The sequence below is a fragment of the Talpa occidentalis genome, unplaced genomic scaffold (assembly GCF_014898055.3).
Source record: "Talpa occidentalis isolate TD23 unplaced genomic scaffold, MPIMG_talOcc4v2.1 talOcc4.2, whole genome shotgun sequence".
Taxonomy (NCBI): domain Eukaryota; kingdom Metazoa; phylum Chordata; class Mammalia; order Eulipotyphla; family Talpidae; genus Talpa; species Talpa occidentalis.
The window spans coordinates 24546507-24563169 of NW_023602073.1; the positions used below are offsets into that span (position 1 = coordinate 24546507).

General features: G+C 43.0%; 2 long non-coding RNA genes across 2 annotated transcripts; one reads left to right on the forward strand and one right to left on the reverse strand.

The window, feature by feature from the left end:
- Positions 1-4050: 4050 nt before the first annotated feature.
- Positions 4051-7145, reverse strand: LOC119253119 (uncharacterized). Its single transcript, XR_005126989.2, has 3 exons — positions 6911-7145; positions 5512-5660; positions 4051-4131 (listed from the first exon to the last, which is right to left on the reverse strand). It is a non-coding gene; the product is annotated as an uncharacterized LOC119253119 (long non-coding RNA).
- LOC129146385 (uncharacterized) lies at positions 7035-7964 on the forward strand. Its single transcript, XR_008553042.1, has 3 exons — positions 7035-7212; positions 7571-7741; positions 7843-7964. It is a non-coding gene; the product is annotated as an uncharacterized LOC129146385 (long non-coding RNA).
- Positions 7965-16663: the final 8699 nt, after the last annotated feature.

Here is a 16663-nt window from a genome sequence, read left to right on the forward strand (position 1 = left end):
TTGATGAAGATTCTAAAGTACTAGTTTCTGATCAATGTTTCCTCCTTTGATACATGGAGAGGGAGTCTACCCTACTTGAGTTTTATCTTAACCAATGAAAAGTGCCTTATCATAGGTAGCCCACACTCATTTTATTTCCAGGCAGTCTATCCCATATGAACTCCTCGATGTGTACAGAATATTGTTTCTTTATTGAAGGCTTTCCCTTGTTCAAATAAGTGAAAAGGGTGCTGAAAAGGTGGTATCATCTGATGACCATGATGCTCAGGATAGCTGACATATTCCCTAATCATATGAAAAACCTCAAGTTTCTTTGTAGCATGCATCTCATGAAGCTCAGCAGGGATAAACATCTTCTTACATGCAGCAAAATTCTCAGGCATCGATGCTGAAATGTTTCCATTTCTGACATTCAGGTTCAAACTATGAATTGAATCCAAATTATTTGTTCTCCCAAAGTTCCTCCATGGTTGATGTTTTGCTGTTGGCAACAACAACTTGCCACAAAAGCCTGTCCTGATTTGGCTGGTTGGCCTTGATCAGGTAGTCCACAATATGGACATCTAAAAGTAGATAAAAATAACCATCTCTGTGAACAACATCTAAGCCTTTCCTGTGAATGCTAATATAAAGGCAAAAAGTTGCTTTACTACAACACAAAACAAAGCAGAGTAACTGGTTTTGATTTTCTGATTGAAATTTCTACCCCAAACAAATTAGATAACATTAAATGAATACATTTCATTTCCTAAGGCCAAAACAGGTTGAAAATCAATCAATAATATGTCTTTCATATTGTATGACATTTTAAATTCTTAGAGAAATATTTGGCAAACATATTCAATTAATTCTAGATGAAGATTGTAGCTAGTAGCATTTAATCTACCATTTAGCCTAAATTCCACTGTTTTTATCAGGATAACTCTGTGACTTAGGTGGTACTTTTTGAACAATAATGCTTTCTAGATGTCATAATTTTCCTGGAAAATCTATTTATCAGATGTAAGTGAGGGACATGTTTCAATTACTTCAGCAAGACTATTGCTTTGAAAATAAGGATTCTCCTACTTTTCTTTAGTTTTTACTTCTCCTTAGGTACAGGCCATAGTCATCTGGGTTCTTTTTTCTTTTCTTTTTTAAAAGCACATCATTATCAAGTGGGGGCGGGGAAGTGGCCTTATAGGAAATCCTTAAACATTACAATACAGGCTTCTCAGAACCATAACAGATACAAAACTCTGGCTCACTCTTTTGTCCAACTTTAACTTCTGCAATCCTGGCCATGTTCATCACCATTAAAAAGCAATTTTTACATCCTTCTGAGATCAACACTCCTGATTGTTTCACTCCATTTCTTGGAACATGTGTTTCAATGTGATAATTCATGGCAGGGGAACATTTTATGTAGTATTTTTGTTTTAGCTATCTCATACTTACATTTACTTACTTATTTGTTTATTTATTTTAAAGATTTATTTATTTATATATACAAGCACTGGTGACAGTCAGAAGTGCAGGAGGGTGAGAGAATTCACCAGAGTCAGAGCGGGGAGCAGAACAGGCAGACTGATGAAGTACACTGCTGAGGGGAGCAGCAGGCTGCAGGAGAGGTCTGTGCGCCATGTGGGACCCTCGCCTGGCAGCCGGGGATGGAACCGGCACAGCACAGGCTACGGGCAGCTTCGCAACCCAGGGCTCAACCGCTGCACCACCAGGGAGGCCCTCATACTTACATTTAAATTGGAGTCCCAAGTATGTATCTTATTCTTTTGTTTTCTTCCCAGTGATTCCCACAAGAGGAGGTGTAAGTGCAAACTGCAAACTCCACTGTCAAGATGTGGGCCCCGCAACCTGAAACTCTTGGTTCCATGGCTTTAGAAACTACAATCTCAGGTTTCCTCTCCTGATCTTCCCTTTCTCTGCTTCACAATTTGCTGGGTGCTCCTCAAGTAATAATTTCAAGGAGGGGGGAGGGTCACAAGGCTCATCATTGGAAGATTATTCATATTCTAAATAATGTTCTATTCAGTCCCCTCTCATTCTATCACATTTGAGTTAATCACCTGTTAAATAAATATACCTTCAACAGATATGTACAACTTCTAACCCAGATAGATTATATAACCATATATAATGCATTTCAAAATGCAATTTATCTCAAACTAGAGCTCAACAATGAAGAAAAGACTCCATCTCCATAAGTAAGCCTTCTGAGCACGTACTCTAACGTAACAACCTCCATGGTTTTCTCTCATCCTGGCAAAATATTCTCTGTGGTTTTATCTCACTATTTGATACATGTATTTGTTGCATTTTCCTTTCTCATAGAATATAACTTCAATAAAGCACAGAATATTTCTTTGATTATTTTATTTCACAAACACAAAATTTACCAGCGTCTAAAACTTCCCGTTAACGTGCTGAAAGAAATAAATGGCTGAGGAAATACCTGAACAAAAACGGTCTGTGAGAATACAGTAATAATGAGAATATGGAAAATGTGCCTAATGCAGAAAAAGTTAGAGAATAGTCAGGAATGAGATACTGGATAGATCTACAAAAATTAACACCATTAAAAAAGTAGGGGAAGATTGACAAGAGAGTAATAATCAAAACTGAATGATGAACCCATCTGATACACGCAGACATATTGTGCAAGGTTTGGGTATTGGGATAAGTAGCTCCATGTGGCCATGTCTGCCTGTCTCAGGTCCTCCCAGCCTCCCTGCAAGGAATATACTGACTGACCTGAGAAGTGCGGCTTTGGGGGTTCTTCTATGGTCGTTGGCTCTGCTCCCTGCTCAAAGCTGATGCTCACCTCAACATTATTAACACAATGTACTTAAACAAAAAACAATTTTGGGGCCTTCCTGGTGGGGCAAGGGGTTAAGCACAGCACTAGGAGGCTATCCGCAGCTTCTGCAGCAGGAGCTCAATCCCTGGTCAGCCAGGAAGCTACCCACATGGAGCAACAGACCTCTCCTGTCTCGCCCACTGTTCCCCTCAGCAGCGTATTTCAGTCTGTCTGCCTGTTCTGTTTCCCACTCTGTCTCTGGTGAATCCTCTCACCCTCCTGCGCATCTGGCCTGTACCCCGGTTGTTGTAAAAATAAATAAATGTTAAAAAAAGAAAAGAAATACATAAACGGAACATCATGGCCAAAAGGAATGAGCTCCTCTATGAGAGGAAGTCTGGATTTTGAAAGATCAACAAAATTGACAAACCCTTAGTTCAATTCATTAATCAGGAAAGGCCTAGGACTCAAGTGTCAAAGAGGAGACGGCCCCAAGGGACAGCAAGACAAAAATTCCAAGACAAAATAGGATCATGTCTGCAGCCACTGAAACAGAGATTCTCATACATTTAGGATGCTTTCCTGTTGACCACCGCATCTCTCAGCTGTCTTCCACTGGATTCATTCCACATACCTGGGAGGATGATGGGATTTGCACTTCTCTTCACATCCCTGGGCTCCATCTTTTGCTCCAACAAGGTGACCAGGTCGGGCTTAGACACCGCAAGACCTGTTTATTAGGACAGGTGATATGAGATGACCTGGAGATTCTCAATTCCCAATACAGTATTGTGCTTAGTAGAGAGGAGAGTATACAAGGTTCTAGAAAAGGATCGCTGCAAATACTTTTTCTGACAGCACCTTTACCAGAAATCATTTAAATTTTCATATCCTGAAAACCATTTCTAGACCTCTGAGTCCTAGGAATGTGGTAGAAGCTGGTATTTTAGCTTGTAGCAATAATGCTTAAAACACTGATTCTTGAATGAGCACTAATAGAGAGCGCAGGTTGCAGATCACCCTAAGAAAGGAGAAGTTTAAGCCATGATGAAACATCATAAGACTTTCTTTCCAACAAAGCCACACTGTTTTTCTTTAAAGTAGGGCTCTAAAAGTATCGTACAAATCTGGACATCCTTGGAGCACATCCACACATGGCACAGGAAATGCTGAGGGCAGATGAGAAAATCTGGAGGGCTATTCTCCTCACCCAAGGACACCAGGTTCTTGTAGGTCTCTAGCAACATGTCCTGCTACAATTTCCACTGCGCCTGGTCCAGGCAGTCCTGCTCCTCCTGGGAGAATTCTATGGCCACATCTCTAAAGATCAAGGGTTCCTGAAATCAAAATATACAGTTACCACATGGCACCAGCAGAGCTCTAAATAGAACACGAGGTGAAAAGAGAGTTTTGAGGGGGCCCATAGTGGCACAAGGGGTTCAGTCTCAGCACTATGAAGCTATGACAACCTCTGAAGGATGAGTTTGATCCCTGGCCAGGGAACTGACTCATATGATGCAGCAGACTTCTCCTGTCTCCCCACTGCTCTCCTCAGCAGTGTATTTCAGTCAATCTGCCTTTTCTGGTCCTCACTCTGTCTCTGGTGAATCCTCTCAACCCCCACACCTCTAGCCTGTACCCCAGTTCTTGTATGCATACATAAATATTTAAAAAAAAACTCCATACAGAAAACTAATTTCAAATGGATTAATTATTTGGACATAAGAGCCCAAAGCATGCAGTACTGAAAGCAAATAAGGGGTACACTACAGGACAGCTGCTATGAAATGTATTAGGGAACACCATCCCAATACCAAAGGAACCAAAAGCAAGTTTCACAAGTGGGACAACACCAAACCTAAAAGCTTTTGGAACTCAAAAGAAAGCAGCGCAGGAACAGAATAGAAAAAATATTTGCATGCAACACATCTGACAAAGGGCTCATTCCAAAATATATAATGCCCTCACCTAATCCAAGAAAGCAACCAATGACTCAATTAAAAATGGGCAAAAGAACTAAACAAACACTTCGCTAAAGAGGAAATTCTGAGGTCCAACAGACATAGGAATGTTCACCTTAATTTACTGAAAGAGAAATGTAAATTAAAACCACACTGAAATGCCACCTCACCCCTTCAGAATGGCCCAAATAAAAAAGAATGGAATTAACAACCCTGGAGAGGGTGCAGAGAAAAAGGAGCTCTCACCCACGGGTTGGTGGCCATAATTGGTACAATGCCTGCAGATAATGGGGCAGAGATTTCTTAAAGAAATAAAATGGGGGCCTCCCCTGGTAGCACAGGTGGTTGAGCGCAGTGCTGTGAAGCTGTCCGCAGCCTCTGCAGTGCTGGTTCAATCCCGGCTGGCTGGGCGAGGGTCCCACATGGTGTGCAGACCTCTCCTGCCACCCGCTGCTCCCCCTCAGCAGTGTATTTTGTCAGTCTGCCAGTTCTGTTCCCCCGCTCTGGCTCTGGTGAATCCTCTCACCCTCCTGTGCATCTGGCCTGTGCCCTGGTTCTTGTATAAAGTAAATGAAAAAATCTTTAAAAAAAGAAAGAAAGAAAGAAAGAAAAATGGAAATTCCATATTTCAGCAATACCTCTCTAAGTTATTTATCCAAATGTGAAACCTCATTACCAAAGTATTTATCTACACCTAAGAGCAGAGCAGCACTGTTCCCAACTACCAAGCCAGGCTAAAGAAAACAAATCACTCACCAGAGATTTATTCATTGTCTGCTGCTCTCACAAATGCCTAAGGACTCTGGAAGTGGAGCTGGGAGAGGTGAAAAGAGTCCACAGGAGAGGCCTGAGGCAGCTTGCACCTGCATCCTGGAGTCTGCTGTCCAGAGTGCTCTCCACACTGCCTGGGAGATCAGAGAGTCACGGCATGTGACAGCCGTTCACACTTTGAGAAGGGGCAGGAAAGGATCCACAAGTCCATTACTAATAGTATTTGGGTTGACAATTTACCGTAAGTTAATAAAAACTGATACTTCCTAAGATTGACTAGTAATTCATGTGAAGAACTAAACAAAAGTTTCAAAGATGATTAATTATTTTAAAAAAATTGGACGCAGTTTCAAAGGAAAGGATGCAACTAATGTACTTTTCTGGTAGGACACTCCCAGAAATGGTTCAGTGAGCCCTGCTTCCCTGGGTTAGTTTCCTTATACACCCCCCTTTGGCAATGACTTGGATTTGTCCTGGGATTGTTAGGAGGAAATGCTGGAGACAAGCTCCAGCTAGAAGTCGTGTCAGGGATCTCAGAAAGGAGAGGACGGAGTTGGTGACGTTTTTTCGGAGGGCTGAGGGGAAGTGGAGCCAGGTAGAAGTGAGGTAGACACAGACACTCTCACTGGTGCAAGTATCTCCTGCTGAGGGTCTCAGCAGGTCTTTATTTATACCTTAAGGCGAGGTGGGATTACATCAGCTTAAGCACTGAAGCAGAGCAAAGACAATCAATACATATTTTCTCATGACCATGTAAAGACTCCCTTGGCCTTACACCTGTAGGCCATTTTTTTGGTAACCTAATTAGTGTCCTAGGTACAGTTCATTTACTAGCATGATCAGTCATACAAGACAGCACAACATTTGGCAACAATTAAACTTTCCCAGTTACAAAAGTGGGTGTAAAATTCCAATTCTATATTCATTTACTAAAATCAATCTATCTCCTAGCACTCAATTAACTTGGTTAATATATTAATTACTTCAAAGTGGTCTAAAACAACTCATCAAATCTATGTAAGTTCTACTAAAGTCTTAACTAGAAATTCCTAACCTCCACGCGGCCTGCGAACTATTGACCTCTTGCATACACCAGGAAATGTTGCTGCCAACAGGTACCCCCCAGGTTAGCCTATGGTTTCCAAGTACAGCCTGGTTCAGGGCAGCTTGTTCTCCATAGTTCTCAGGGCCGAAAACATTTCTTTCCTAACTATACCTTTAACAATATTTACATTTTTTTGTGATAGTTCATGCGTAAGAACAATAAGCCAATTGTCACCTGGGTCCGAATTAGGTTTTCACAGGCCAATTAATAACTAACTTACTTCAGCATTAATCAAGAACAAAGAGGAGAGCTTTAGCAGGTGTTGCCATGGAGACTCACTAGTTCAGATCTTCTTTGGGAAGTACAAGAACTCCTCTTTCTGGGAAGTACAACTTTCCCTCTTCGGGGGAGCACAGACTCCCTTCTTCTCAGGAGTCTCCCCCAATGCCCGGACCATGTCAAGAGACAGCATGGGAGGTGCAGCCTGCCGCAGGGAAAGGATGTCCTGAGCACACTCCATACAGGCTTTGTGGACTCCACCCCCACTCCAGACCAAAGACATCAGGACACTGAAAATGACAAATCCCACCATCACCAAAAGGAGGGTTGCTGGGACCTGAGGGCGGAGTTAAGCTGTTAGGGTTGGTATAAAACCAGACATGGGCCTTGGGTCTGGGCCTTGGGTCGCTCTCTTGGCTTCACATGGCTCTTGGCTCTCCGCTAGCTTTCAATTGGGATTCCAGGTTGGGGATGGGTATGAGGCATCTAAGAATGTAGCTCCCTCTTTTCTCCCTGAGTTGCATTTCCCCTTCCCTTATAAATAAACCTTTTATTAACCTCTTGTGTTTGCCTGCAGTTGAGTATTAATAAGCCCCTTTTAAGCGCAGGGGTGAGGACCCACAGTCAGGCAACCCGTTTTATATCAGTGTCGCCCTGTAACAGGATGTTTGGCTAAAAAGAATCACTGGGCTGCGCATAGAATGAAATGGTCTTTTCTAGAACTCCTTGCCGTCTGGGACACAGTACTCCTGGGAAGACACCCAGCGTTAGCTGGTCAGGGGACATGGATGAGCGACAGTCATACAAATCCACCGAAAATGCAGTGAAATTCCTACCCAGCCGGCCTCAGTCAGGACAACCACAGCCTCCTGTGTCATCCCGTCACACCGGGTAAGTAACGGGAAAAGCCCAAAATGCAGACCCATCAATTCAAGAAATAAAACTGCGGGCGTGTTTGCTGAAAGGCAGTAAACTTGGGTGGATCTTTACAGAGAAAAAGTTCAACAAACCCCGTAAAACCACACTCAGGCTTTCTAACAATTCACGGGAGCGGGAAATTCTAAAATTCCACCAACAATCAACAGAACGTCACAATCGCACCAGAACAACTGAAAATACGCAGAGGTGTCACCTGGAGGGGACTCCCCAGTGACCAGGGCGGGGTCCCCGCAACCCACGCCCAAGCCTCCCCTGCCGGGCGGCCCCTCCCGCGCGCCTGTTCCAGGGCCCCGGGGCTCCCCCCCTCCCCCGCCTCAGGCCTCACCCACGCGCCTCTACCGTGTCCGCAGCCCCCGGGCTCCCCCTTCTCCCCACACCCGTACTCAGGTCCTCAGATTCACCACAAACCCAGCCTTCAGACACAAAGTCCGCTCACAACTCGAGGGGAGAAGCACCACCTCCGGGAAAGAAGGCGAGGACCAGGCTCCGCACCAGCGCAGACCAGCTTCGAGGCCCCTAAGCAAGCCCGAGGCGGGAGCCGAGGCGGGAGCCGCGTGTCCTCGAGACTACGTTCCCCACAATCCTGTGCGCTGCCCTCGGGAACGTCCGGGGGCGCGACTTCCCCTCCTGGGGCTCAAGGGGATAATGGGTGGCAGGGACCGGTGGGCGCAGTCCAGGAACTGAGTGAGGTTGGCAAGGAAAAGAAAGGAGTTCGTTTTGATCCCAGAGAAGTGGGTTCCTCTTACTCTGCCCTCCCCCTGAGCTTGGGGAGCATCCCCAGGAGGGTGTTACCGGCGGCGCACTCCCTGGAAGGCACCTTGAATAAACTCCATGTAAAGGCGTTTTTCGTGTCTGCTTTGCCTTTCTGGGCGACAGTGAGAGACCAGGTTTGGTGGCTCCCAGCAGGGACTCTGTACCCTCAGACCCTATTCTCTCTGTGCACCGCATGCTTGCCCAGAGCTGCTGGAGGCCGCCTGGTTGAGCCAGGGCACCTCGGCCTATTTCTTAAAAGCTCTGAGTCTGAGCTGCTCCCAGTCTCATTCTCACTAAATGGGCTTTTCAGGTCATTATCCATCCTGCCAGACCCATTTTAAGAGTTGCTGCCTCCTAACCAAAAACTAGGCAATGGCTGCCTGACCACTACCATCACTCCCTGCCTGTGACAAGCATGCGGCCCAGACACAAACAGATGCATACTCTGCGCTCCCATATGCCCATAATATGAACACATACATACACACACTCTTCCCACACATTCTGTCATTCCTAATAATGTCTCCTAATATATTTACATGTGGCATTCAATATGTATCACAGCCATGACAATGTTTTACAGGCCATGAAAAAATATTCAAAGAAATAGGATACAATTTTAAAGATTTATTTATGTATACAAGAACTGGGGTACAGGCCAGAGGTGCAGGGGTTGAGAGGATTTGTTAGGGGGAAAGGATGTCCTAAAGCTAATTCCATACAGGCTTTGTGGACTCCACCTCCACCCCAGGCCAAAGCCAAAGACCTGGGAACTCCAAATCCCATCACCACCAAAGGGAAGGTGGCTGGGACCTGAGGGTGGGGTTAAGTGTTGTGCCCAAGATCTGCAGACTCCGCGAGCATAGCCTCCAAGAATCCAAAGACAGCTGATGTAAATGCAAAAGGGAGTTTATTACGGGCTCGAGACCGGCCCCCGACACCCGCCAATGCAACAGCAGAGGTCGAGAGCCCCGAACAGAGGAAGCAGGGGTATCTTATAGGGTCGCGAGTGGCGCGGACTTTGAAAGAAGCTGGCAATTACTCACTGGCTACTACAAAGGCATTTTGGTGCGCGCGGTTACAGTTTCAAACTGATTGGACTGTTAGAGATGCTGTCCCATTTATGGACAGGACTGCCCTCATTGGCGGCTGGGGTGGTCTGCTTTTTCGTCACCAAGTGGAGTGAGGGTTGTGACTGCTGAAACTATCTCCGGAATGCTGCTGGACAAGGAATAACATATTAAGGTGGAGGATATACAAAATGGCGAAACCTCGGCTAAGCTTGGTTCCACATTCCCCCATTTTTTTTTTTTTTTTTTGAAAAACGGCTAGTCAGCTAAGAAAACAACAGCTACCAAGCCTTTTATCCGTTAGTCAGTCTCAGAATTATGGTTAAGTTCAGCCACATAATGTGTTCACAGGTTTATAGGTACAGGAAAATTTAAAATTGCCATTTTTATACAAAACATTGACATTTTCTGGGTCATCTCAGACCACGACCTCTGAAAATCAGACGCTAAACCATCTATCTAGTCAGGAAGAGGTATTATCTTCAGTTACAAATGAGAATTACGAATTACTCTGCTCAAACAAGGGATTTCTCTTTAGTTAGCCAGTCACAGAGCTATTCATTTGGTCACTAAATATCAGCTATTGAATAAAACAGGCTGCCACCCACCAGTTTTAATACTAACCCCTTCTCATTTTCTCCTTGCATAAATGAGTCTGCTGCTCCAATTAAAACACTCTCTGTTATCACTTGAAGGAAATCAAGGCCCACGTTAATACATTCCCTTAGTTGTTTTTATCTCTGAAGCCTTCCTAAACTCTTCAGAGGTCCCCTCCTGCACTGTCCCTGAAACTGCCTAATTACCCTAACTTGCCCTATGTCTCATTCCTCCCCTTCTGCGAATGGAGCCCCTAACTGTAGTCAGGGAAAGGGGCGTCGTTCTGATCAGTAACTGCTTCCTGCTGAAAGTGGGCGATGAGGGAAAACAGTCAGGGCTCCACCGCAGGGCGATGATCTAAGGGACCTCGAAAGGACAGTGGAGGCTTCATAGTTCGATGGTCTCCAGGCGAGAAATGACCTCGATGAAGGCATTGAGGATGTATGGCCCAAGCAAGAGAAAAACAAAAACAAAAGATTTCAGTTCAAGAGTAAGGAGGTCACAATTTTTTTTTTTTAAACTTTAGCCATTAACAGGTCTAGGGCTTTAGGGTTTTATACATACTTAATTTTACTGCAGTTATTAAAATGTGGCCCTCTAAATGTTAGTACATAAAATGTTAAGTTTAAACATAATAAGGTAATTCTCCAAGACGAAGACTCAGGACATAAAAACTTTGATTATTATTGCACCTATTTTTACAGAAAAATGGAAATTTTACATGATAATTTTTTTTTAAATGAGGTTAATTCAGATTTTTAAAAATTTATTCATTTATATAAGCACTGGGTACAGTCAGAAGCGTGGGAGGGTGAGAGAATTCACCAGAGCCAGAGCGGGGAACAGAACAGGCAGACTGACAAAATACACTGCTGAGGGGAGCAGCGGGCGGCAGGAGAGGTCTGCGCACCATGTGGGACCCTCACCGCTGGCCGGGGATCGAACCGGCACTGCAGAGGCTGCGGGCAACTTCGCAGCCCAGCGCTCAACCGCTGAGCCACCAGGGGAGGCCCATACATGATAATTTTTTTAAATGTGAACAGACAAGTTGCAAAATCACAGACTCACCGGTACCAATCAAAATCTGCAATGAACAGTTCCTTTGAACTGATGCTCAACATCAGTGCACAACGAGACCTGGCCAACCATGATCATGCAAACAAAAATTCTTCACAATTATATATTTATGTTTTATAAAACGGTCTTAAAGATATACTTTCATAAACATTTTTGGTGCAACTTTGTCAATGACAAAGAAACACAAAGCTATTTTTTTTTTTTTTTAACCACTGAGAATGTGCAAACAAGTAGCCTCGTAGCGAGCAAGGTAGCAGTGCTGTAAAATGTCTTGGCTCAGTCTGGCCATCTTTACTAGTGAGGGGGACAATCGACCAGTAGGTCAATCCAAAGAATTGGAGTAAGGTAGAGCAAGTGGCCCCTTATTTACCAAAAAGATGATCTTTTTGTCTGCCACTTCTAGGGTCACCCGAGGCTTATCCATATAAACAGTAAACAGGGGAGCTTGTCTCACCTCTGGGCTTCTTCAGAGAAGGTCTTCTCCTGCACTGGATTCTTCATCAGAAGCAGCTGACCGTCAAGCCTGTCCTCCCATCCTGGCCCGTGGTTTGGGCTGGCCCCCTCCCTCTCTGGAGAGTGGGACAGTCCCCTTTTTCAGAGCCTTGTATGATGGCACTGAAGGCATGGCCCTGGGGACAGCTTTTTGCAGCTGAGGTATCTTGGTTGCTGGCAGTGGATGCAAGCTGGCAGCCCATTGAGAGGTTGAGGTCCCGAATGCCCGAGGGCGCATGGGGCCTTGGGTGAGTCTGAGGTGGCAGAATACTGTGATGGCAACTGCCATCTACTGGGCCCTTTTCTTGCCTCTCTCCCTTTCTTTCTTTTTTTTTTTTTTTAAGCAAGTCCCCTCCATATTACTGTAGGCCTTGAAGGCTATGTCTAATAAAAGTGTTAAAAGGATTTTAGGCCCTTGATTTAGTCTCTGGAGCCTGCACCTGATGTCAGAACAAGGATGGCTAAAAGATACATATTTTAATTACACATTTTTATAGGTTTTATACAATCTCTATAAAATAGAGACTAGAGACCACTTGGCTATTAAGTGACACCAAAACAGTGAATAATATTCTCCCAATTCTGAATAATTAAACATTATAAATTTTTTTTTATATAGTGTCTACATATAATACTGGAGAGAAAAATACAGGAAACACAAAAGTTATCATGCTGCCTCTCTTGTGAAGAAGCTAACTAGTTTTTCACCATTCCTGACATTAACTATAAAACAGGTGTTTGATATAAATTATTTTACTTTACCTTGTTTACTTGTCCTGTATCTAAAATGTTACTATTTCCCACATACACACTTTTGCATATAACACCTCTTTGCCAGGGGCACATGGGATAAAATAGTTGGTTTTTTTTTAACCAAGCAATAAATAGGCAATTGCCAAAATCCAGCAATGCATTACCAAAAAGGCAAGGGATTTCATAAAATACAAAACTGAAATTTTTAGATTTACTTAAGAAGCTAAAATTCTTATACTAATTTTTAACCAGAGTCCAGACTATTAAAAACAATTATAACATTATACAGTTTATAGAGTCAAGGCCAAAATACAGAGATACAGGACTCCTGGGAAAAGAAGTTAAAACACGCACAACAGTATAAGGCACTACCTTTACTTTACTTGTATTCAGAATTATTACATCCTAGTTTCTAATCTCTGCATTGTAAGACACCATAATAGCTGTTTATCATCTCTTTAGAATGCACAACTTAGACACTGTAGGGTAAAGAAAATATCAGGCTTTTCTGCCCTTCCGCCATCAGGATAGATGATGGATCCTTGTCCTGAATGCATGCCTGATGGTGGGCACCTGGAATAGGGTGTGGGCATAGGTAGATGGGATTCAGCTGAGCTAAGACTGTGCTTTTAAGGGCGGCATCACGGGGGGACGCCAGCAGCACCAGCACCAGCAGCCGCAGCCGCAGCCGCAGCCGCAGCCGCAGCCGCAGCCGCAGCCGCAGCCGCAGCCGCAGCCGCAGCCGCAGCCGCAGCCGAAGCCGAAGCCGAGAAGCAGCAGAACGAACGCTAGAGAGCCCAGATAGAGTGAGGACTTGCTGGGGGCTGGGAGGCCTGCCAGCCTCCCAGCCCCCCAGCCAGCACCCCTGCCTGCCATATGCCTGGTGAACCCCAAATAAAAAACCTGCAAAACCACTGAGGACTCTGACTGCTCCTTTACCCGGTCTGCATGGGATCAGAAAACCCGCACTGTGGTCAGTCCTGCCCTTACAGACACATTTTAAAAAAAATTTTTTTTAGTTGAGATGACATTAAACTTTAGTTTCCTTACAATAAGGAACAAAATGTAAACCTGAAAGTTCAGTAAATGGTTAGCAAATTTTTATTACTAAACTTAGCAAAACCTTAGTTTAGGTTTAGTTTGTTTTTTTTAGAACTAGAATTTTAAGTCAACTTTAGAGTTGCCTGCTGCACACCCCCCTGCAGTGACCCTCAGGGCTAATGGCTGTTGCCATGGTCCCTGAGGTCCCGTGTGGGCAAGGAACCATGCGCAGGGGGAGAACAGCAAACTCCCTAAGATGCAGAGAAACTGAATGCCTGCCAAAAGATAATGACCATCAAAAGCGGCCACAAAGATGATTAAAAGAAATGCTGACCACCTGGAACCTTATCTCGCTTTCTCAAGGCCCACAAACTTTATTCTGCTACAACTGTCTTTCTAAAATCTTTCCTTTTTCTGGTCATTGATTGCTAATTAAAAAAACATACATAATTTAATAATTAGGCTAATGCAAATGAAACATTACTAAACACTGTGTTATAATAGAATTGTTAGTTTAATAATCTTTCTATTATGTGCTTAACTTTAGTACCTTTGATATTAACTGCATTATAAAATAAATTCACCCATGACAATTAATTATGAGTAAAAATGATAGTTAGTGCAACTAGAAAATAATTATATAGAACAGTAGAAAGAATTTATAGCCTGTCCAATTAGGAATGAGGCTAGGTCCAGATGTAACTTCGGACATAAATCACTGCCCTGTCAATTAAGCTAAGTCTATGAGCAAACTGATCTCTTTGATGTTCACTGTTCCTATGCCTTTAGAAAAACATATATATACTGACCACTAGCTTAATAAAGACACACTCAGATTTGCACTCTCTCTTGAAGTGTATCTGTTTGTCATTTCTTTAGCCGAATCCCTGACCACCCTGCGCAGTCTCTCAACCCTGAGACGGCCTCATCGTCTACTGCTGTGCTGGTCTGCGGCAGTTGCCACTGTAACAAATTTATATACAGTTTTTTTTCTTAGGCAAGCACTAGATATGTTACAGGGCAGGGGGAGGGGCAGCCCAGATCCACAAATCTGCCTGTTCTAAATAGGTTCTGCCATCAGCTGCATCAACACAAAACATACAAGACTTTAATGGGAAGGAACTTTAATACAATTAGGAGACAATACAGGAAAGGCAAAGAATCTAGTTTTTAAATTAAGCACCCAAAGTGGGTAAAACTCCGTCCCCTCGTGGGTAAAACTCCATCCAAATGGGATTGGCCCAAGCAAGGACCCAAAGCCTGCCACAAGTCTAAGGCGTCTTCCAGTGGGACCCACAGAAAAGGGTCAGAAACAACCAGACAAGCCCGGAAGGAAAAGAGCAAAATTAAAATTAAGATAAAAGTTGCCATTGTCTCCTCCCCACAGGTCTCACCCACATCTGTGTCACCCAGTCCATGACCAAAAGGCTAACACAGTTTTTTTGTTTTTTGTTTTTTGTTTTTTGTTTTCACGTGTCTCTAGGCTCCATGCGCCTCCTTCAGGTCTTCTGGATTTTCATCCTGTTTTCTTCCTCCCTTCCTTGGGTGGGGCAGGGAACCTGGAACCTCCCCCTTTCCTGGGGACCACCCTGTTACAGACAGATTGATAAAAGCAAGAAAGAAAAGGAAAAAAAAAAAATAAACACCTAATACTATATACATTTTTTCAGTAACTTGTCCATATGGCTTTAGATGTTACCTTGAATTTTGCAAAGAAGTCTAGTCCTTTACTGGGAGAATATATTGTTTTCTCCAAGGGGAAAGGACAAGTAGATTAGTCTTCCTGGAACAAGATCTTATCAAGAGAAGTTTAGATAAAAGCCTAGAAGTAAGTTTGTTAGCATAGGCCAGGTTAATTATTATTTTCCTCGTACAGTACAAGTAAACACATTCAAACAAAGCAAAGCACCAATTTTTTTTTTCCAAACACTTAAACCATAAGGCATGTATGTTCTAAACCATTAAATTCTAAATTAGTTTTTGTTTACCACAATTTTAGATCGCGATTTCAAAATTTAGGATTTTGTTTTTTTTTTATAGGCGCCATTTATAATTAATTTTCCGGAGGCAAAAAGCAAGAACAAAGAGATCTCTTAATTTTTATTTGAAATTTTTGGGCACGTGCACTAATTTTAAGAAACAGTTATTTTTACCAATATTTGCAAAAACACTGAGAAACTACAATTTAGTAAACTCCCCTTCTTTAGTAACAATTTTTTTTTGTTTGACACATTCATTTAACCAAGTTTTTAATATTTTTTTTATATCAAGCAGGTTTTTAATGACATAGAAGTTAGAATTCTTACATAGAACAAATACCCAATTTTAACCCTTACTTAAAACCTAGGGTCCAACCAAAACCACAACAATTTTAAAGTCAAGCAGTTTGTACTAACTTTCTTAGATAAGAAAAACATTTTGAGTTTGTATTTTTAAGTATTGTCCTTTGGTTTTACATTGTTTGTTTTGTCTCACTGAGATCAAATACATTTTTAAGACAAAAGACATTTTTTTATTTTAGAACCATGTATGGGGAGGACAGGAGAAGAGGAAGAATAAGATCTTCCTTTACAGTTTACCAGTTTTCAGACTCTTATCAGAAATTAATTAGTCTTAATAAGAAAACTAAGCTTTTAAAGGTTTAATAAGCAATTTAGAAGTTTTTACTGAACCAAAAATCACCTTTTATAGCTCTTTAGTGAAAGGTCCATGCAGGAGGCTGGACTGCAAAAGCCCTCCAGGAATTCCACCTGGGAATAGGAATGCGAAGCCTGCCTATAGCATTCAGACAATGAACCTTTTCCCACCCTACAAATTTTTTTTTTTTTTTTTTAAGATGGACAAAGGGACAGTTTAATTTCCCCACAGCTGGAAGGCAGCAGAGATATACCAGTGATCTCAACACTGGAGAAAATGTCCAGGCAGCTGCTCGTTGAGATCAGAGGCAGCATTTCTTACCAGCCAGCTGTGGTGGCTTTTTAATCTCCAGCATTTTACTTTTTGCCTTGACTGTGTTCAAAGACAGTGCCTGACCCATGGTTATGAACACACAAACGCAACAAAGACAACAAACACCAGGAACAAAACAAAA